General features: G+C 38.1%; 1 pseudogene; it reads left to right on the forward strand.

Moving 5' to 3' along the window:
* LOC138382557 (zinc finger protein 492-like) overlaps positions 1–6,550 on the forward strand; it is a 51,681-nt pseudogene extending 45,131 nt beyond the window's left edge.
* Positions 6,551–23,942: the final 17,392 nt, after the last annotated feature.

Consider the following 23,942-nt stretch of genomic DNA (forward strand, 5'->3'; position numbering starts at 1 on the left):
TATGCTTCATATGGAACAAGAGAAGACCCTGTATAACCAAAACAACCTTAAGGAAAATGAACAAATTGGGAGGCCTCCATTTACCAGACTTTAAGCCATAGTGCAAGGGTATAGTAACCAAAACAGCATGGTACTGTCACTAGAACAGGACATAGACCAATGGAAGAGATCTGAGAACCCAGACATAAAATCATCCTCATATAGCCATGTGATAGCAGACAAGAACATACACTGGGGAAAGGAATCCCTATTCAATAAATGGCCCAGTGAAAATTGGATAGCCACATGTAGAAGACTGAAACAGGATCTGCACCTCTCATCTCTCACAAAAATCAACTCACAGTGGATGAAACACTTAAACCTATGTCATGAAACCATAAGAATCCTAGAAGAAAATGTTGAAAATACTCTTACAGACTTCAGCCTAGGCAAAGAATTTATGAGGAAGACCCCAAAAACTATCATCAAAACAACAAAAATAAGTAAATGGGACCTGATCAGACTCGAAAGCTTCTGCACAGCCAATGAAAGTATAACTAGAGCAAATAGACAACCTAGAGAACGGGAGAAAATATTTGCATGCTATATATCCAATAAATTGCTAATAACTGGAATTTACATATAACTCAGGAAAATCAGTAAGAAAAAAATAAAAACCCATTAAATGTGCACAAAGGACGTGAACAGAAAGTTTTTAAAAGAAGATGTACTAATGGGCAACAAACATATAAAAAAAAAGTGCACATCTCTAATCATCAGGGAAGTGCAAATGAAAACCACAGTGAGATATCACTTTACCTCAGTGAGAATGGCTTTTATCAACAAGTCTAAAACAAGTGTAGGTGTGGATGTAGAGAGATAGGAACACTTATATATACTACTGGTGAAACTACAAACTGGCATAATCTCTATGGAAAGTTATATGAAAATACTTCAAAGTACTAAAAGTAGAACTACTATTTGATCCAACAATCCCATTACTTGGTAACTACCCAATGTAAAAACGTCATCCTATAATAAAGACATCTGCACTTGAATGTTTATAACATCACAATTTACAATTGCAAAGATGTTGAAACAACCTTGGTAATTATAAATACATGCATATAAATATATGTATAAATACATATAAAAATGTGGTATATGTAAACCATAGAGTAGTACTGAGTCTCAAAAATCAGTGGTTAAATAACACACCTTGTATTATCCTGGATTGTGCTGGAGCCCATTCTTTGAAGTAAAGTATCACAAAAATGGAAAACCATGCACCACACATACTCACTATCAAATTGTTACCAATTGATCCACACATATGTGACCAAATGGAAGTAAAAATCAGCAGGTATTGGACAGTTGGAAGAGGGTGAAGGGGTTGGGAAAATTCAGACCTAATGACTGTGGTGCACACAATCTGTGGATGCGCACACTTGTAGGTTTGATCAGTCAGTGCAAAAGCAATATATATATAATCTAAATGATTTACTGCCATAATATTTTGAAATTAAAAAATGAAACAGTTTTATAATATGTAGGAAAGTTTTGAAAAGCCTCATAACTGTGTATCTCTTTAAGATATTTTTATTTTAATTATTGTAAAATCACAAAAATTAAAATCTTAATTACTTTTAATTATTCACATCAGTCACGTTAACTATATTTACATCTTTATGCAATACATGTCTAGAATGTATGTATTTTGTAAAACTAAAATTCAGTACACATGAGAAAACTACCCATTTTCCCCATTGCCTAACTACTGACAAACACCAGGATGTTTTCTGTTTCTAGGAGTGTAACTGGTTTAGAAATATCGTACAAGTATAATCATAAAACATCTGTCTTACTGTGCCCGAAATTTCATTAAGCATACTGTCATCAAGGTTTATCTCTACTGTGGATGTTATTAGATAATCTGTTTTATTTTATGCTGAGAAATAATCCATTATATCTAAATTTCGAACAGTATTTTTCCTTTCATTTGGTAAGGGCAGTTTTTGTTTCTTTCATCTCCTAGCCTTTGTGAATAATGATGAAATAAATATGAGCGTGAAGATACCTTTTTATTTTACAATATATGCAAGAGTTTATATTTGTGTTTCTTTCTGATTCATTGGTCCAGTTTTCTGTCTTTCTGCCAGTAGAAAACTTCATTGACTACTGTAGCTTTTTTAATGTTTTAAAATGGGGAAGTATGGTACCAATAGCATTGTTTCTCTTTTTGATGATTGTTCATATCTTTGTGGTCTCATGATATTCCATGTTATTTTGGGGTTTGCTGTTTCTATTTTTGTTTTTGTTTGTTTACTTGTTTTTTTATTTATTTATTTATTTATTTTGCTGTTTCTATTTTTGAAAAAATTAAATTGAGAATTTGAAAGGAATTGCATTGAATCTGTAGACCACTTTCGACATCTTCACAGCATTAAGTCTTCTTCCCTTGAACAAGAACTTGTTCAAAAATGTGTTATTTTCATATATTTGTGAATTTTTCTATGTTTCTTCTGTTATTTATTTACAATTTAATTCCATTCTGGTCAGAAATTAAAGTGTGTAAAATTTCAGCTTTCTAAAATTGGTTAAGACTTGTTTTGTGGCCAAACAGGCAGTTTTTTAGGAAGAATGTTTTATGAGCTATCAAGAAGATTGTATGTTCTATTATTATTCTGTAGAGTGTTCTCTGTATATCTGTTAGGTCTAATTGCTCCATGGTGTTTTCAAATCTTCTATTTTCTTATTATTGATTTGACTGGCTTTATTATTATTGAAAGTAGAATACCAAAGTATCCTATTATTTTGGTGTCCATTTCTTGCTTCAATTCTGTCAATGTTTTCTTTATATATTTGTGAACGTTGATGTGAGATAAAGATAGATATCATGTATGTATTATTTTCATGTTTTCATGGGTTCTCCATGAATGACCCCTTTTTTTTTAATTTCAGCTTATTAGGGGGATACAAAAGTTCAGGTTATATATCTTGTCCATGCCCCCCATCCCCCTGAGTCTGAGCTTCAAGCGTGTCCATTCCCTAGACAGTGCACATCGCACTCATCACGTAGGTATACACCTATCCCCTCCCCCCACCCCCATCACCCCCAGTCAGAACTTCAAGCATGTCCATTCCCCAGACAGTGCACATTGCACTCATCAAGTAGGTATATACACCCATCCCCTCCCCCCAACCCCCAACTCTGTCCAATACCCAATTGGTGTTATTCCCAAATGTGCACTTACGTGATGATCAGGGAAACCAATTTGCTGGTGATTACATGTGGTGCTTATTTTTCCATTCTTGGGATACTTCACTTAATAGAATGGGTTCCAGCTCTCTCCAGGAGAACCAAAGAAATGCCATATCACCGTTATTTCTTATAGCTGAGTAATACTCCATGGTATATTTGTCTCTTGTGACAGTTTTGGCTTAAAGTATATTTTATAAACTATAACATTTTTCACTTCAAATGTAATGTTCCTAATATAATTTTGAACTCCACTGCTCTTATATGCTTAAGGTTTTCATGGTATATCTTGCTATGTCCTTCCAGTTTTAGTCTATTGTTTTCACAAGATATGAGGTAAAGTCTCTTTAGAGAGAATATAGTTGGATTTTTTAATCCTTTTATTTAACTGTATCTTCTGATTGGAAATACCAGTACATAAATATTTACATAATTTTCTCAAAGGGAAGGACTTACAATTTTCTTAATATTAATTGTTTTATATAACATTTGTCACTATTTTTTCTTTCTCTCCTTTTGTTTTGTCCTCCATTGCACCTCACTGATTTTTAGTGACATATTTTGTTTCTTAGCCCACCTTCCTTTGTGTATCTCTATAAAAATTTTCCTGATGTTCACTGTGAGAATTACCTAAAATCCTTTGAAGTTGCAACATACATTGAACAGATAGCTACTTAACTTCAGTTGCACACAAAAATTCTTAATCTTTACATCTGCTCCCAACCTTATGATATTGATGTCAATAATTATCTTTTTGTATTGTAAATCAATTAACATATGGTAATGCTTTTTTTGTTTTGTCTTTCAAATTTTATAGCATAATTGTTTTTGTACCGTCATTATAATACTGCAGAATTTTATTTTTGAAATCTGCATACCTTTCCCAGAGAATTATGTAATTGTCATGGAAGAGAGAAACGAGCTTTTGGAAAGGCCATAAAAAACCATATGTATGGACATATGTGCCAATAGTTTCATTCTCTTTTGAAAGGGTGGCCAGGAGATGGAATTTTGCTACTAATGTGATTCCTCTATATCAGTGGAGAGAACAGCTTTGGTAGATAAATGTAAAAAACTTTCCTTACAGTTCCATTTTGTTCTTGGTGTCATTCTCATCTGGGGTGCTATGAACTATTAGCAGTTATCATTTCTTGAAAAGTCATGTTTGTAAGTATATTTTTACGGTCATACATCTATGATGGAAGTAAGACCATGGTATTCTATTGTGCTTTCTTGCTAATGTGCTTGGTATAGTTTTATATATTCAAGTTGTGAAGTATATTCACCTGAGTCTAGTTAGTGAGCTACTTTGTTATTCTCATTTCTTTCAGAACTGGCTTCCCATTGCACCCAAGACCTATTGCCAGAGCAGGACATAAAAGATTCATTCCAGAAATCAATAATGAGACTTTATGGAAGCTGTGGCCTTGAAAATGTACATTTAAGAGAAGAATGGGAGCGTGTGGGTGAGAGTAAGAGACAGAAAGTATATTATGATGGTCTTCCTCAATGTTTGTCAACTACCGATAGGAAAATCTCCAAACATAATAAATGTATAAAAGTCTTTACCAAATCTTCAAACCTAAATACACATAAGAAAAGGCATACAGGAGAGGGAAGTTTCAAGCATAATAAGTGTGGCAAAACTTTTAACCACATCTCAGAACCTTCTGGACATAGGAAAATTCATACAGGAGAGAAACCCTACAAGTGTGAAGAATGTGGAAAAGCTTTTAACTGGCACTCAAAACTTACTACACATAAGAGAATTCATAGTGGAGAGAAACCCTACAAATGTGAAGAATGTGACAAAACCTTTACCCAGTACTCAAACCTTAAGGTACATAAAAACATTCATACCAGAGAGAAATCGTACAAATGTGAAGAATGTGGCAAAGCCTTTAGCTGGTGCTCAAGTCTTACTCAACATAAAAGAATTCATACAGGAGAGAAACCCTACAACTGTGAAGAATGTGGAAAAGCCTTTACCCACTGCTCACGTCTTACTAAACATAAAAAAATTCATACAGGAGAGAAACCGCACAAATGTGAAGAATGTGGCAAAGCCTTTAGCTGGTTCTCAAGTCTTACTCAACATAAAAGAATTCATACAGGAGAGAAACCCTACAAGTGTGAAGAATGTGGCAAAGCCTTTACCCACTGCTCACCTCTTACTGAACATAAAAAAATTCATACAGGAGAAAAACCCTACAAATGTGAAGAATGTGGCAAAGCCTTTAGCTGGTGCAGAGACCTCACTAAACATAAAAGAATTCATACGGGAGAGAAACCCTACAAGTGTGAAGAATGTGGAAGAGCCTTTACCCAGTCCTCAATCCTTACTCTACATCAAAGAATTCATAGTGGAGAGAAACCCTACAAATGTGAAGAATGTGGCAAAGCCTTTACCCAGTCCTCAAACCTTAAGGTACATAAAAAAGTTCATACTGGAGAGAAATTGTACAAATGTGAAGAATGTGGCAAAGCCTTTAGCCAGTGCTCACATCTTACTCAACATAAAAGAATTCATACAAGAGAGAAACTCTGTAAGAGTGAAGAATGTGGCAAAGCTTTTACCCAGTCCTCAGTCCTTCCTCTACATCAAGGAATTCATGATGGAGAGAAACCCTACAAATGTGAAGAATGTGGCAAATCCTTTACCCAGTGCTCAAACCTTAAACTACATAACAAAATTCACACTGGAGAGAAATCATACAAATGTGAAGAATGTGGCAAAGCCTTTAGCTGGTGCTCAAGTCTTACTCTACATAAAAGAATTCATACAGGAGAGAAACCCTACAAGTGTGAAGAATGTGGAAAAGCCTTTACCCAGTGCTCACACCTCAAGGTACATAAAAAAAGTCATACCAGAGAGAAATCATACAAATGTGAAGAATGTGGCAAAGCCTTTACCCAGTGCTCAAGTCTTACTCTACATAAAAGAATTCATACAGGAGAGAAACCATACAAATGTGAAGAGTGTGGCAAAGCCTTTGGCTGGTGCTCAAGTCTTACTCAACATAAAAGAATCCATACAGGAGAGAAACCCTACAAGTGTGAAGAATGTGGCAAAGCCTTTACCCAGTCATCAATCCTTACTCTACATCGAAGAATTCATAGTGGAGAGAAACCATACAAATGTGAAGAATGTGGCAAAGCCTTTACCCAGTGGTCAAAACTTAAGGTACATAAAAAATGTCATACTGGATAGAAATCGTACAGATGTGAAGAATGTGGCAAACCCTTTACCCAGTGCACAGACCTCATTCTACATAAAATAATTCATACAGGAGGGAAACCATACAAATGTAAAGAACGTGGCAAAGCCTTTACCCAGTGCTCACACCTTAATCTACATAAAGGAATTCATACCAGAGAAAAGTTCTACAAATGTGAAAAATGTGGCAAAGTCTTTAATACCTGCTCACATCCTACTCAACATCAAAGAAATCATACTAGATAAAAGTGAGATAAATGTAATGACTATGGAAGTGCTTTCCCAAAGCATTAGCCTTAAATTCACAACAGTACTTATGCTGAAAGTAAACAATAATAATGTAGAGCACTGAACATACCTTTACTTCTCTCACAGATCTTATTGGACACGAGAGAACCTACACTGAAAGAAACCCTCCAATATTTTCTCAAACATTGCTCAACATCAGAAAATTTTTAATAGACAGAAACTTTAAAAATTTAATGAATGTGAAAAAAGATTTACGTAAAAGGTATACCTTAGAGAACAACAGAAAATTGATACTTAAAACTACTTTACAGATATAATAAATTTCAGAACAGATTTAATCAAAAGCAAGTCTATATAGATATCAGAGGATTCACAGTACAATGCACTAAGGTTCTAACACCTTCACCCATTTCTTTAAACCAGGTTGTTGATTATAGAGAATAATCCAGTTAAGATAGTTAGATAATTTATTTGTATGTCAGTTTTAAAAAAGAGAGAGATTTTTTGAGAGTTATAATTACATGTAAAATATACTTTCTGGTCAGGGTGGGGTGAAAATGTAACAAAGTATAATTTTTTGCATTTTTTGACGGGCAAATATTGATGTGATTCAACTCTCAAAGCAGTAGATGTTATGCTTTCATTCCTAGTGTGTATGTGAAAGTGTGTGGTTAATGGTAGCTACATCACAGTTATTAGAAGTCATTCTGTATTAAGTAGGCATCATTCATGTACTTTCCCATGAAAAATTAAAAACACCAAAATGTAACATGTATGAAACGGAGAGGTACTTTGTGGTTGACTTTTAAAAACAGTATTTCAAGTGATGTATAATGTAGGTATACAGACTAATATTCTTCTTATTATAATCATAATGAAACAATTACAATATGAGAAATAAATTGTTTTACTAATTGCAAATTAGGATGATGGAATAGAGTGAATTTTGAAATATTTTTAGATTATGTGTAAACTTAATTTGTTTTATTAAATTAAAAAAGGTTTTTAATGTGTCAAACATGTTGTAGATTGAATGAAGTGTTATTTTGCCACTAACATTAACCTATCTGATGTTACTCAAAGTTGGAGGTAATGGATTGTAAAAATGTACAATTGGGTTACACACTAAAATGACATCATTTGTTATCCTTTTTCCAGTGGTTTTAAATTTCTAATACTTTGAAGAATAATGTTCCCAAAAGTTTTACTTATTATTTTTGCAATTACATTATTACTGTAATGCTTATAATAAAGATTGTCCATTTAATGAAAAGCCATACATTTCTGAACACTGAATGACTACTTCTTCCATTTTATCCTACATTTTTCTTTCAACATGAAACCTCTCTAACCAGTGAAGCACAAATAAAAACATTTTTTATTTACATGGAATCAAATATACAAATACATCATGGTTAAGATGAACTTTAGTTGTAACAGATTTACAGAGTAAGTAATTATGCTTGTGTGAATGTGGATGTATACCTATTTTGAAATGAAAAGAAGAAATATTGGAAAAAAATAGGTAATTTCAAAAGTCTTGAGAATTTACTAGCAAACTAGAAACTTCAAAGATTCTGAAAACAAATTGTTTTTTGCTTTATGTTGAATTTTTTTTTTTTTTTTTGAGACAGAGTCTCACTCTGTTGCCCAGGCTAGAGTGAGTGCCGTGGCGTCAACCTAGCTCACAGCAACCTCAAACTCCTGAGCTCAAGCGATCCTCCTGTCTCAGCCTCCCGAGTAGCTGGGACTACAGGCATGCACCACCATGCCCGGCTAATTTTTTTTCTATATATATTTTTAGCTGTCCATATAATTTCTTTCTATTTTTAGTAGAGATGGGGTCTCGCTCTTGCTCAGGCTGGTCTCAAACTCCTGAGCTCAAACGATCCGCCCACCTCGGCCTCCCAGAGTGCTAGGATTACAGGCGTGAGCCACCGCGCCCGGCCTATGTTGAATTAATTTGTTTAAAACCCTAAAGCTTCTGGTTCAGAACCTGCCCACGCCAATCCTCTGTTCTTACATGCTTATTACTCATGCTAGGCCTAATGTATAATTTTATTATTTCAAAGATCATTAAGTATTCTTTATACGACATGCTCTTCAATTATAAGAATGATTATATTTATTTATTTATTTATTTATTTATTTCATCTTATTGTTATGGGGGATACAGAATTGCAGGTTACATACGTTGCCCATGTACCGCCTTTCCCCCCAAGTCAGAGCTCCAGGTGTGTCTGTTCCCCAGATAGTGCACGTTGCACCCATCATGTAGGTATATATCCCTCCCTTCCCCACCCCCCCTTCCCGAGTCAGCACCTTCAAGCGTTACCATTCCCCAAACGGTGCGCAATGCACTCATTGTGTAGGCATACACCCATCCCCTCCCCCCACCCCCCACCTCAGTCTGATATCCAATTGGTGTCGTTCCCAGATGTGTATTTAGGTGATGATCAGGGAAACCAATTTTCTGGTGAGTACATGTGATGCTTGTTTTTCCATTCTTGGGATACTTCACTTAATAGAATGGGTTCCAACTCTCTCCAGGAGAACCATAGAGATGTCGTATCTTCATCATTCCTTATAGCTGAGTAATATTCCATGGTATACATATACCACAGCTTACTAATCCAATCATGTATTGATGGGCATTTGGGTTGTTTCCACATCTTTGCTATTGTGAATTGTGCTGCTATAAACATTCGGGTACATGTGTCTTTGTTAAAGAATGACCTTTTTTCCTTTGGGTATATGCCCAATAATGGGATTGCTGGGTCAAATGGCAGGTCTACTTGAATCTGTTTAAGATACCTCCATAATGCTTTCCACAGGGGTTGCACTAGTTTGCAGTCCCACCAGCAGTGTATGAGTGTTCCTGTCTCTCCACATCCACGCCAACATGTGTTGTTTTGGGACTTTTTGATAAAGGCCATTCTCAGTGGGGTTAAGTGATATCTCATTGTGGTTTTGATTTGCATTTCTCTGATGATTAGGGATGTTGAGCATTTTTTCATATGTTTGTTAGCCATTCTTATATCTTCTTTTGAGAAATTTCTATTCATGTCATTTGCCCACTTTTTGATAGGGTTGTTTGATTTTTTCTTGCTGATTTTCCTGAGTTCTAAATAGATTGTTGTTATCAGTCCTTTATCTGATGTGTAGTATGCAAAAATTTTTTCCCATTCTGTAGGTGGTCTGTTTACTCTCGTGACTGTTTCTTTGGCTGTGCAGAAGCTTTTTAATTTAATCAGGTCCCATTGATTTATTTTTGTTGCTGCTGTGATTGCCTTGGGGGTCTTCTTCATAAATTCTTTGCCTAGGCCAATGTCTGTAAGTCTTTTCTACATTTTCTTCTAGAATTCTGATTGTATCACGCCTAAGGTTTAAGTCTGTTATCCACCGTGATTTGATTTTTGTGAGAGGTGAAAGCTGTGGGTCCTGTTTCAGTCTTCTACAAGTGGCTAACCAATTCTCCCAACACCATTTATTGAATAGGGATTCTTGTCCCCAGAGTATATTCTTTCCTGCTTTGTCAAAAATTAGGTGACTATATGAGGATGGTTCTATATTTGGATTTTCTGTTGTGTTCCACTGGTCTGTGTCCCTGTACTTGTGCCAGTACCAGGCTGTTTTGAGAACCACGGCCTTGTAGTATAGTTTGAGGTCTTGCAAATTAATACCTCCCATTTTGTTTTTATTGCTTAAAATTGCTTTTGCTGTACGGGGTCCAATTATAAGAATGATTTTTAGAAAATTTAATGCTTCTCATAAAATAATCTGAAGGTGTGAGTAATTCCACTGTGTATTAATTTCATTTTATTTACTTAGCACATTCTATATTTTCCTTCTAATTTGGGGAGCGTATTGAAAGCAATGTTTGGTTACTGTTTCTTTTACTTTTGGTCATTGACCTAATTGATTTATTGACTATGTCAGGCTAATTTGTTCAGGTAAACACTAAGAAGGATTTATAAATTATGGGGTTGTTTTGATATTTAAATAGAAGAAACAAGTACAGGACAGTGTTATGTATGTAATAGATGCTTTATAATTAGCAGTAAATATCTCCATGGGAGTGAGTTTGTGGCTCCAGGTAAGATATTGAAAATGTCCAGGGTGAATAAATGACACTGATTTTGCATGTAGAGAGAAGAGACCTGCAGAACAACCAACTCTTCCAATTTATCAGTGGAAACTCTGCTTCTTTGATTTCATAATTATCTTCAGTTTTTTGCTATCTTTTTATCTTCATTCCCTTCTAGAAATATATCTAAGCCATTCTTCTTTCTGCCTGTGCTTGGGCTGCAACTTTCTCACCATTGTACTCACCCCCTGCCAGTTCACACAGTACTTTAAAAGTTCTGATGAGAAGTGCAGAATATTTTAATTTGGTGAAAAAAAATTAACTAGAGAGTTTGAGGCCATTTATAGGTTATACATGCAGCATTCTGATTACTTAAGATTAGAGAGATTCAGTGTCCTAAGCTTAAAGTAAGAGCCTTAAAGTACAAAGAAAGATGAACAATTCTGAATGCCAGAGGATTAAATCAAGAACTCAGTATTGTTTGCTTTGTGAAAGCAAAATGTTATTAGATCCTAACATATAATGTCATAAATATGAAAATAATTACAATAAGAAAAGCATTAATAAGTGTGTGATGCATATGGTAAGCACTATATAAAGAAATATCAGAATTTGGCCATCTCTTAATAGAGAGTTTAGGTAAATGGAGAAGTTTCAAATTAATTTTCTATGAATTACTTACAGTACAACATATGTATCCATCTAGAATCTACTCATGAGTGTGTATTTTCAGTGTAGTTTTAGAATATAATAGAATGATTTCTGTAGATTTAAAATTTGGAATAATCTTTCTTTATCTGATATTTCAATCTTAGAGAATTTCATCAGTGATTTGGCATGCAATCTTGTTTTCTGTGCTGACAGTGGCCAGAGGTGGGACAGTGAGCACCACATACCTCTTTAGTCTCTTCCATAGCATAATCATCAGCACCAGGAAGTCCAGTCGTCCTTAGCTTAAAATAAAAGCATTAAAGCCCCTTTCATGTTCTGTGCTGGATTCTGAATCTGCTGGTAAATATCAGAGTTCCCTTGCTTATGACTGACAAATAGAATGACAAAAACAGTGCTAAAACTATATATTTTTGATACTGTTCAGCTAAGCTCATGACAAAGATCTAGGGTCAGCATTTAGAACAATGCTATATTTCAAAGATTTTTATTGATTTTTTTAATTGATAACATATGTATTTATCATGTAAAATGTGATGTTTTGAAATATAGATATATATACACACACACATTGTCTAATTCTTATTCTAGCTAATTAATAGATGCTTTACTTCTCATAGTTATCACCTTTGTGGTGGAGAACACTTATCATTGACTGTCTCAGCATATTATATTTTATTTTTTATTCTTATTTCAGCATGTTCTGAGGGTACAAAAGTTTAGGTTATCTATATTGTCCTTGTCCTCCCACACCCCCAAGTCAGAGCTTCAAAGGTGTCCATCCCCTAGACAGTGCACACTGCACTCATTATGTATGTATATCCCCATCCCCTCCCCCACTCACATCTGCCCGACACCCGATTAATGTTATTCCTAAATGTGCTGTTAGGTGATGATCAGTGAAACCAATTTGATGGTGAGTACATGCGGTGCTTATTTTTCCTTTCTTGGGATACTTCACTTAGTAGATTGGGTTCTAACTCTTTCCAGGAAAATGCAAGGGGTGCTATGTCACCATTGTTTCTTATAGCTGAGTAGTACTCCATGGTATACATATACCACACTTTATTAATCCACTCATGGATTGATGGGCGCTTGGGTTGTTTCCACATCTTTGCAATTGTGAATTGTGCTACAATAAACATTCAGGTGCAGATATCTTTGTTATAGAATGTCTTTTGTTCTTTTGGGTAGATGCCCAATAATGGGATTGCTGGATCAAATGGTAGGTCTACTTAAATCTGTTTAAGGTATCTCCATGTTGCTTTCCACAGGGTTTGCACTAGTTTGCAGTCCAGCATATTTTAAAAATATCATTTAAAATACATTTTTAAATATATCATCATTAATTATAATAAATGCTGTACAGTAGATCTCTTCAATTTATTCTTTCTATCTTACTGAAATTATGTATCCTTTGAAAGACATTCTTCCAATCCTACTGTTTCCTAAAACCCTAGCCTCTGATGCCACCATTTTTCTTTCTACTTCAGTGAGATCAAAGATGATGAAGCATGTGTCCGTGACTGGCTTATTTCAATTAACATGTTCTCCATGTTCACCCATGTGAATGAATATGCCAAGATTTTTCTTTTTTGTGGATGAATAGTATTTCATTGTATATATATCTTCCATTTTACTTAATCATCCTTCAGTGATGGGCAAGTAAATTGATACTATATCTTCACTATTGTGAATATTGCTGAATAAATATGAAAGTGAAGATGTTTCTTAAACATACTGATTTCTTTTGGGGGACCAACGGTGTGATTGCCATATGATATGATTGTTCTATCTTTAATTCTTAAAGAAATCTTTATACTGTTTTTCACAATGTACTTATTTGCATTCACACCAACTGTGTACCACCATTCCCTTTTATTGTGTGTATTTGCCAATATTTGTTATATCGTATCTTTTTGATAGTAGTCATTCTAACAGGAGTGAGTTGACGTCTCATAGCAGTTTAGATTTGCCAATCCCTGATGATTACTGACCTTGAGAATTTTTCAATTATATGCGGGCCATTTGTAGGTATTCTTTTGACAAAAATATACTTAAGTCTATTGCCCCTTTTTTTTTTCATTATTGTGGGTAAATATTTGTTGTATATGCTTATGGGATTCATGTGATAATTTGATATAGGAATACAGTGTTACTTAATCAGGATAATTGGGGTAGCTATCACCTCAGACGTTTATCATTTCTTTGTGTTAGGAACATTCTAATTTCCTTTAGAAATTAGAATAACTAATTCTTTTAGTTATTTTAAAGTATACCCTAATTGTCGATTATAGTTACCTTGTTGGGCTATCAAACATGGTTCATTCTAAGCAATTATATGTTTGCACCCATTAACCGTCCTCAATTTATCCCCCTTCCTGCTATGCTTTCCAGCCTCTAGTCATAATTCTACTCTATGTTTTCATGAAATCAATTGGTTTTAATTTAGCTCCCACATATGAGTGAGAAGATGAGAGATTTCTTTTGCAGTGTTTGGCTTATTTTACTTCACCTAATGTTCTTCAGTTCCATGCATGTTATTGCAAATGGCAGAATTTAGTTCTTTTTTCTGGATATATAATATTCCATTGTATATATTGACCACAGTCTCTTTATCAAATGATACAATAAAGGATAAATACAATAAGGTGATTCCATATCTTGGCTGTTGTGAAAAGTGCCACAGTAAACATGGGAGTACATGTATTTTTTTGATACACTGAATTCTCCACCTTTAGATATATAACTAGAAAGGGGATTGCTATTTTTAGTTTTTGAGGAACCTTTATACTCTTCTGCATAGTGGTTGTACTAGCTTACATTCCCAGCAACAGCATGTGAGGGTTCCTTTTTCTTCAGATCCTCTCCAGCATTCACTATTGCCTGTCTTTTTGATAAAAGCTCATTTAAGTGGGGAGAGATGGTATCTCATTGCAGTTTTGATTTGCATTTAACTGATGACTAATGATGTTGAGCATTTTTATCATATACCTGGAGGCCATTTGTATGTCTTCTTTTGAGAAATGTCTATTCATATATTTTGTTCATTTTTAATTAAATTGTTTGACATTTTTCCTCCTGAGTTGTTGGAGCTCCTTACGTACTCTAGTTTCAATCCCTTATCAGATTGAGATTTTGCAAATATTTTCTCTCATTCTGTGGGTTGTCTCTTCACTTTTTTCATTGTTTCCTTTGCTGTGCAGAAGCTTTTTAGCTTGATGTAATCACATATGTCCAATGTTTCCTTGGTTGCCTGTGCTTTGGGGGTACTACTCGAGAAGAATCAAATAGTTTTTCTACTTTAGGTCCTTGATTTATCTACATATTACTTTCCATAGAGTTTGTACTAGTTTGCAGTGCCACCAGCAGTGTATGAATGTTCGTATTTCTCCACATCCACTCCAACTTTAATTGTTTTGGGTCTATTTGATAAAAGCCATTCTCATTGGAGTTAAGTGATATGTCCTTTTGGTTTTTATTTGCATTTTCCTGAGGGTAAGAGATGTTGAGTGTGCATTTACAGTAGTAAGATTCATTGCGTGTCAGGCAGGAGGCAGGTAGAAGGAAGGGATGGGTACATTCAAACCTAACGCATCATCTGGGGAATGGACGCACTTGTAACTCTGACTCAGGTGGTTCACAGGCAATACATGCAACCAAAAGATATTTATGCCCATACTATGCTGAAATAAAAATTTAAAAAGCCCTTGAAAACACCAATGTCCTGAAGCATTTCCTAAATGTTTTCTTTGAGTAGTTCCATAGTTTCAGGTCTTAGATTTAAGTCTTTAATCCATTTTGATTTGATTTTTGTATACGGTAAAAGATGAGGGTCTAATTTCATTCTTTTGCATACGGGCATCAGTTTTCCCAGCATTCCTTATTGAAGACACTGTTCTTTCCCCACTCTATGTTCTTGGAAACCTTGTTGAAGGTAATTTCACTATAGATGTGTGGATATATTTCTGGGATCTCTATTATGTTACATTGGTCTATGTGTCTGTTTTTAGGCCAGTACCATGTTGTTTTGTTCACTACATCTCTGAAGTATAATTTGAAGTCAGGTAATAAATTATAACCCATCCAATGTTGTCTTTTTTGCTGAGAATGGGTTCAGATATTCTAGGTCTCTTTGGGCTCCTATGAACTTTAGGATTTTTTGTTCTATTTCTGTGAAGAATGTTATTGGTATTTTGATGGAGATTGCATTAATTCTGTAGATTTCTTTTGGTGGTATGGACATTTTAACAATATTGACTTTTATCAATCCTTGAGCGTGGAATATATTTCCATTTTTATGTCAATTTCACTTTCTTTTATTTATTTTTTGTTGTTGTTTTCATTGTACTGAGCTGTCATTCCTTTGGTTAAGATTATTTCTAGGTATTTTATTTTATTTTATTATTTTTTTCTTATTCATAGCTATGGTAAATGGGATTACTTTATTGGTTTCTTTTTTAGAGTACTTACTAATGGCATATAGACATGCTACTGATATTTTAAATGTTGATTTTGTATCCTGCAACTTTATTGAATTTGTTTTTTAGTTCTAAAATTCTGTTGTGGAGATTTGTCCTTTTTAATACTTACTGGTTTTTTGTTGTATAGTTATTTTTATTGTTTTTACATTATTTGTTTATTTATTTTTCAAGTTGACACATAAAAATTTATTTTTTTTTTATTTCAGCTCATTATGGGGGTACAAAAGTTCAGATTATATATATTGCCCATGCCCCCCTTCCCCCGAGTCTGAGCTTCAAGCGTGTCCATTCCCTAGACAGTGCACATCGCACTCATCATGTAGGTATACACACATCCCCTCCCCCACCCCATCCCCCCCAGTCAGAACTTCAAGCGTGTACATTCCCCAGACAGTGTGCATCGCACTCATCAAGCAGGTATACACCCATCCCCTCCCCCCAGTCCCCACCCCTGTCTGATACCCAATTGGTGTTATTCCCAAATGTGCACTTAGGTGATGATCAGGGAAACCAATTTGCTGGTGATTACATGTGGTGCTTATTTTTCCATTCTTGGGATACTTCACTTAATAGAATGAGTTCCAACTCTCTCCAGGAGAACCAAAGAGATGCCATATCACCGTTATTTCTTATAGCTGAGTAATACTCCATGGTATACATATTCCACATTTTACTAATCCATTCATGAATTGATGGGCATTTGGGTTGTTTCCACATGTTTGCAATTGTGAATTGTGCCGCTATAAACATTCGGGTACAGGTGTCTTTTTTATAGAATGATTTTTGTTCTTCTGGGTAGATTCCCAATAATGGGATTGCTGGATCGAATGGTAGTTCTACTTGAATCTGTTTAAGGTATCTCCGTATTGCTTTCCACAGGAGCTGTACTAGTTTACAGCCCCACCAGCAGTGTATGAGTGTTTCTGTCTCTCCACATCCACGCCAACATGTATTGTTTTGGGACTTTTTGATAAAGGCCATTCTCACTGGAGTTAAGTGATATATCTTCGTGGTTTTGATTTGCATTTCCCTGATGATTAGAGATGTTGAACATTTTTTCGTATGTTTGTTAGCCATTCTTATACTTCTTTTGAAATATTTCTATTCATGTTCTTTGCCTACTTTTTTGATAGGGTTGTTTGATTTTTTCTTACTGATTTTCCTGAGTTCTAAATAGATTGTTGTTATCAGTCCTTTATCTGATATGTAATATGCGAAAATTTTTTCCCATTCTGTAGGTTGTTTACTCTCGTGACTGTTTCTTTGGTTGTGCAGAAGCTTTTTAATTTAATCAGGTCCCATTGATTTATTCTTGTTGTTGCTATGATTGCCTTAGGGGTCTTCTTCATAAATTCTTTGCCTAGACCAATGTCTGTAAGAGTCTTTCCTACATTCTCTTCCAGAATTCTAATAGTTTCACACCTAACGTTTAAGTCTGTTATCCACTGTGATTTGATTTTTGTGAGAAGTGAAAGCTGTGGGTCCTGTTTTAGTCTTATACATGTGGCTATCCAGTTTTCCCATTTATTGAATGAGGAATCTTTTCCCCAGAGTATGTTTTTGTCTGCTATGTCGAAGATTAGATGGCTACATGAGGATGGTTTTATATTTGGATTTTCTGTACTGTTCCACTGGTCTGTGTCCCTGCACTTGTGCCAATACCAAGCAGTTTTAATAATCACAGCCTTATAGTATAGTTTGAAGTCTGGCAAATTAATACCTCCCATTTTGTTTTTGTTGCTTAAAATTGCTTTTGCTAAACAGGGTCTTCTCTGATTCCATAGAAAGAAAATTATTTTTTCTATATCTGTGAAAAATGATGTTGGTAATTTAATACGGATTGCATTGAATCTGTAGATCACTTTAGGCAGTGTAGACATTTTAACAATGTTGATTCTTCCGATCCATGAGCACGGTATGATTTTCCACCTATTTACATGCTCTGCAATTTCCTTCCTCAGTGTTTCATAGTTCTCCCTATAGAGGTCCTTCACCTCCCTAGTTAAATATATTCCTAGGTATTTTATTTTCTTTGTTGCTATTTTGAAGAGTACTGAGTCCTTAATTTGGTTCTCTGTTTGGCTGTTATTGGCATATATGAATGCCTCTGATTTGTGTGTATTGATTTTGTATCCTGAGACTTTACTGAATTCATTGATCAATTCTAGGAGTCTCTTGGTTGAATCCTTGGGGTTTTCTAGATATAACATCATATAATCAGCAAAGAGTGAGAGTTTGATCTCTTCTGTCCCTATTTGGACTCCCTTGATTCTGCTCTCTTGCCTGATAGCTCTCACAAGGACTTCCAATACTATGTTGAAAAGTAATGGGGACACTGGGCAGCCTTGTCTGGTTCCAGTTCAAAGTGAGAATGCTTTCAGTTTTTCCCCATTCAGTATCATGTTGGCTGTGGGTTTGTCATATATGGCTTGTATCATTTTTAGATAGGCCCCGTCTATGCCTATTTTGTTAAGTGTTCTTATCATAAAAGGGTGTTGAATTTTGTCAAATGCTTTTTCTGCATCTATTGAGAGGATCATGTGGTCTTTATTTTTGCTTCTATTTATGTGGTGAATTACATTTATAGATTTGCTTATGTTAAACCATCCCTGTATCTCTGGGATAAAGCCCACTTGGTCGTGATGGATTATTTTGTTGATAAGCACTTGGATTCGATTTGCTAGGATTTTATTGATAATTTTTGCATCGATATTCATAAGGGATATTGGTCTGTAGTTTTCTTTTTTTGTTGCATCCTTTCCTGGTTTTGGTATCAAAATTATGTTGGCTTGGTAAAAAGTGTTGGGGAGAATCCCATCCTTCTCAATATTGGAGAATAGTTTATGTAGGATGGGTACCAGTTCTTCTTTGTAGGTATGGTAAAATTCGGGTGTGAACCCATCTGCTCCAGGGCTTTTCTTTTGGGGAAGGTTTTTTATTGCTGTTTTGATTTCAGATCTAGATATTGGTCTATTCAAGAATTCTATTTCTTCCTGGTTGAGCCTGGGAAGGCTTTGTGTTTCTAAAAATTTGTCTGTTTCCTCCACATTTTCTAATTTGTGTGCATAAAGGTTTTTGCAGAATTCATAGATGATATCATGTATCTCTGTGGCATTGGTCATGATTTCTCCTCTCATGTTCCTGATGGAGATTATTAGAGATTTTTCTTTTCTGCTCTTGGTTAGTCTAGCCAGAGCTGTGTCTATTTTGTTTATCTTTTCAAAGAACCAACTTTTTGATTTATTAATCTCCCATATGGTTTCTTTGTTGTCCTTTTCATTTAGTTCTGATTTTATCTTAATAATTTTTCTCCTTCTCCTGGGTTTGTGGTCGATTTGTTCTTCTTTCTCCAGCTCTTTGAGTCTATTCATTAGGTTGTCTATTTGTAAGTTTTCTGTCTTTTTTATATAGGCATTTATGGAAATAAATTTTCCTCTCAGGACGGCTTTAGCTGTGTCCCACAGATTTTGATAAGTTGTGTCTCCTTTGTCATTTAATTCAAAGAATCTTTTGATTTCTGTCTTGATTTCTTCATTTATAAAATAATCATTCAGGAGAAAGTTGTTTAGCTTCCATGACTTTGAGTAGGAATGAGAATTTCTGTTAGGGTTCATTATTACTTTTATTCCGCTGTGATCTGAAAAGATGCATGGTATAATTTCTATTATTTTTTTTTAATTTTTTAAGACATGCTTTATGTCCTAGGATATGATCAATCTTAGAGAATGTTCCATAAGCTGATGAGAAGAATGTGTATTCAGTGGATTTTGGGTAGAATGTCCTGTAGATGTCAGTCAGGCCCATTTATTCTAGCATTCTATTTAAGTCCATTATTTCTTTGTTAATATTTTGTTTGGAGGATCTGTCCTGTACAGTCAGCGGCATGTTAAAGTCTCCGGCTATTATACTATTGTTATCTATCATTTGGTTCGGATCAAGTAGGGTTTGCTTTATGAATCTGGGTGCACCTAAGTTGGGTGCATATATATTAAGTATAGTTATGTCTTCTTGTTGAATTGTGCCTTTCATCAGTATGTAGTAACCATTTTGCTTTTATTACTTTTTTGGTTTAAAAATTAAGTTATTGGAAATTAAAACTGCCACACCAGCTTACTTTTGGCTACCGTTTGCTTGACATATTGATTTCCATCCTTTTATTTTCAGTCTAAATGCATCTTTGCAGGTTAGGTGAGTTTCCTGAAGACAGCAGATACTTGGTTTGTGATTTTTAATCCATTGGGCCAGTCTATGGCACTTGAGTGGGGAATCGAAGCCATTCACATTTACTGAGAGAACTAATAAGTGGGACAGATTTCTGTTCATCTTGTTGGGTAGAACTTCATTGCTATGTTTTGTCTCTTGAGCCATTGTGGTAGCTGGAATTTTATCTTTAGCTCTTGAGTAGTTTTACATTCGTGGGTCTTTCTTGGGCTGGTCCGTGTGTAATTCTCTTGTGAGTACTTCTTAGAGGGCAGGTCTTGTCTTCGTGAATTCCCTCAGTCCTTGTTTATCTGACAATGTCTTAATAACTCCTTAGTATAGAAAAGTTAGGTTAGCTAGGTGCAAGATTCAAGGCTGCGCAATATTCTATTTCAAAAGAGTGAGAATCGGGACCCAAACTTTGGCCAGGGGCCCTAGGCTGACCAGGAAGAGCCGGTGTGAAGGACACATTGGGGCTGAAGCAACTGAAGGCAGGAAGGGGAGGGGCCACCCTTGGTGCGGCTCCCTGGCAGCAATGCCCGGGAAGCGATTGTCCTCAAAGGCTTGAAGGAGAAGAGCGAGCTGGGATGGCGCGATGGCGGTGCGCTTTCGTCGGCCTTCTTTGGGCAGGCTCTCCTGAGGCCAAGCCTGGGGTTCCGCTTGCTTCTGCCTCCGGAGCCGGGATCTCAGGTTTTGAAACCAAACGTGTATTCGAGGCTCCGGAATGCCGATTTGCTCGGCCAGTTTCTCTCTGGTCCTCATACCCGGGTAGGGGTTCAGCTGGAAGCTGGCCTGCAGGGTTTGCTTTTGATTCGGGCTCAAAACCATTCTCCTCCTCCGTCGGGACTGACTTGGGGCAGAGTTCCCCGGAGGTCGGGGCAAATCCATCATGGCGAGGTGGCACCGCGGCTTCCACGAAGAGCTCTGGCTGGCTCCTTCCGTGCGTCCTGGCTGCACTTCTGCAGACCCACAGGGCAGGTCCCACCCTGGGCTTAGAGCACTTCTGACTGGGCCCTTCATTAAGTATTCCACCCTCAGGGGCATGGCGGGGGTGGGGCACAGAACAGCCTGCTCTCTAGGAATTCTGCCCCGAAGGCAGCCCTGATTATCCCCTTACAACCCAGACGAAAACCAGAACTCAATATCTGCCATTCAGGGGCGAAGATAATTTTCCGGAAAATGACTACCGAGTGTGATCTCCGTGTTAGGGTGGAAAGCCTGGTAGGTGCTCATGGTCCGGGTGGAGAGTAATTTCTCACGCAGAGCCTGATTTATGGAGCTAAATGATGATTTCTTCCCCTAGAACGACGGAGAGAATCGGAGAGAGTCACAGACCCGGCGAGGGAGAGCGAGAGCGAGAGAAAGAGATGGAGAGAACGTAGCCAAGGGAACAACAGGGAGATGCCCTGGCGTTTAAAAGAAAGAGGCCAAGGGGCTTCCCGCTTTCCCGGGGACAAGGGTAAAATTAGTAACGGCTTGGCAGTCATTATCAGGCAGTTGTGAGTCCTCAAGTTGTGCGTCTTTCTTCCATCTTCCCTCCCTGGAGATTTTGCTACCCCTGAAAGGTAGTCCCGCTATCCCAGTGGGTTTCCTTGTGCTCCTGAGGCGTGCTTTGGGGTAGGACGTGGAGGCCTGGGATCGGCCGGCCAGCCATCCGTCTGTCCAGGAGCCTGTCTCAGGAATCCCTCGAGGCTCTAGGAGGCAATTCTAAGGGCTGTGAGCTGCTGAATGTAGAGGGCAAGGTTGACATTTGCCTTTTGCGGGTTGGGCTCCTTTGAGGTGTGGTGAGAGTCGACCCCTACAGGCTGCCTGTTGGCTAGCAAGGGAAGGAGAGAGAGACAGAGCTCACAGGATAGATCTTCAGCTGTTCTGAGAAACTAGCGGGGTGAGATCTGTTCCTTTGATGACAGCAAGGCTGTCCATAAACACTTCATCGCACAAACTTCCGTACAATGTGAAAGTGTCCGGTGATGGTCCTGTGGGCAAACTGGCCTGCAGAAATGATTCTGAGAGTTTCAACTCTAGGGATTATCCATGGTCCTGGTCTTGAATTGTCAAGTCCTCTTTCCTGAATCAGACAACGTTCTGTTCCAATGATCGCGACAGTCATTTATGCATCGAATAATCCCAAACGTCGGATTTGATTCAAAAATATGTGAGCTGACACTCTGCAATCCGAAATCGGGAGTCTCCACCTTGGTCTGTGTGCAAATGCTAAGTTACCGCATTTTGGAAGACGTGCTGTGGATACAATTCGATGGAAGGCTAAGCGTCCCAGAGCAAAGGAGACAAGATCAGGCTTTGGAGGGAGGGAACGTGGTACACACCCGCACACACCCACCCACACCCATGCACCCAAAGGCACACACGCTCTGAGGGAGGGAGAGGCAGACGGGGAGAGAGAGAGAGAGACAGAGACAGAGAGAGAGAGAGGGAGAGGGAGAGAGAGAAAAGGGACGCAATTTTTGGAGATGGCAGAGTCCGCTGGAATGAGAATTGAGCACCAGTCAGCTTTATTGTGAATTGAAGATGAAATAGCCTATCCCCACCCCACCCCCATGCTCTGCTGAATTTTCAAATGTGGGCCAACGTCTCCTCCTGCAGACGACACCCTGTTGAGCTGTGAAGCAGGTGCAGCAGATCCTGAAATTCTTCCTCGCTGAGGGGTGGCTCAGGCTCTGGAAGGTCCTCCTCCCGTGCAGCTAGATTGAGGAAAGGCTCTGCCTGTTCCTGAAACGGTGGAGCTGACCAGAGTTCATCCCAAAGGCTTGAGCTGGGTTGTTTCGCTTGAGGTTGCTCAGGCACGGGAGAAGGCTGTTTCCCGGCTCCCGTCTGCTCTTGCCACCCGTGTGCCCGGCTCCGTGTGGGCTGCAGTGGGCCGGCAGCCCCTTCTCCCGGTTGCCCCTGGACCTCAACATCCTGGGGCCCCTCTCCCCAGCTCCACCATTGCCCAAGCTGGGATGTGTCTTGCTGAGCCACGGCCTGGCCAGGGGCCCTAGGCTGAGCAGGAGGAGCCCTTGTGAAGGACAGGCTGGGGCTGAAGCAACTGGAGGGGGGAAGGGGAGGGGCCCCCACTTGGTGCGGCTCCACAGGCGGACCCAGGGTCTGAGGCGCCCCTGGTGCCAGGCAAGCGGGGGGTCCACGTCTGTTCTGGCCTGGATGTCTGGCCCGTCGGTTCTGAAACCAGATTTGAATTCTGGACTCCGGAAGGCCTGTCTGTTTCGCCAGCTCCTCCCTGGCGGCGATGCCCGGGAAGCGATTGTCCTCAAAGGCTTGAAGGAGAAGAGCGAGCTGGGATGGCGCGATGGCGGTGCGCTTTCGTCGGCCTTCTTTGGGCAGGCTCTCCTGAGGCCAAGCCTGGGGTTCCGCTTGCTTCTGCCTCCGGAGCCGGGATCTCAGGTTTTGAAACCAAACGTGTATTCGAGGCTCCGGAATGCCGATTTGCTCGGCCAGTTTCTCTCTGGTCCTCATACCCGGGTAGGGGTTCAGCTGGAAGCTGGCCTGCAGGGTTTGCTTTTGATTCGGGCTCAAAACCATTCTCCTCCTCCGTCGGGACTGACTTGGGGCAGAGTTCCCCGGAGGTCGGGGCAAATCCATCATGGCGAGGTGGCACCGCGGCTTCCACGAAGAGCTCTGGCTGGCTCCTTCCGTGCGTCCTGGCTGCACTTCTGCAGACCCACAGGGCAGGTCCCACCCTGGGCTTAGAGCACTTCTGACTGGGCCCTTCATTAAGTATTCCACCCTCAGGGGCATGGCGGGGGTGGGGCACAGAACAGCCTGCTCTCTAGGAATTCTGCC

Source organism: Eulemur rufifrons, chromosome 4, assembly GCF_041146395.1.
Source record: "Eulemur rufifrons isolate Redbay chromosome 4, OSU_ERuf_1, whole genome shotgun sequence".
NCBI classification, from domain to species: domain Eukaryota; kingdom Metazoa; phylum Chordata; class Mammalia; order Primates; family Lemuridae; genus Eulemur; species Eulemur rufifrons.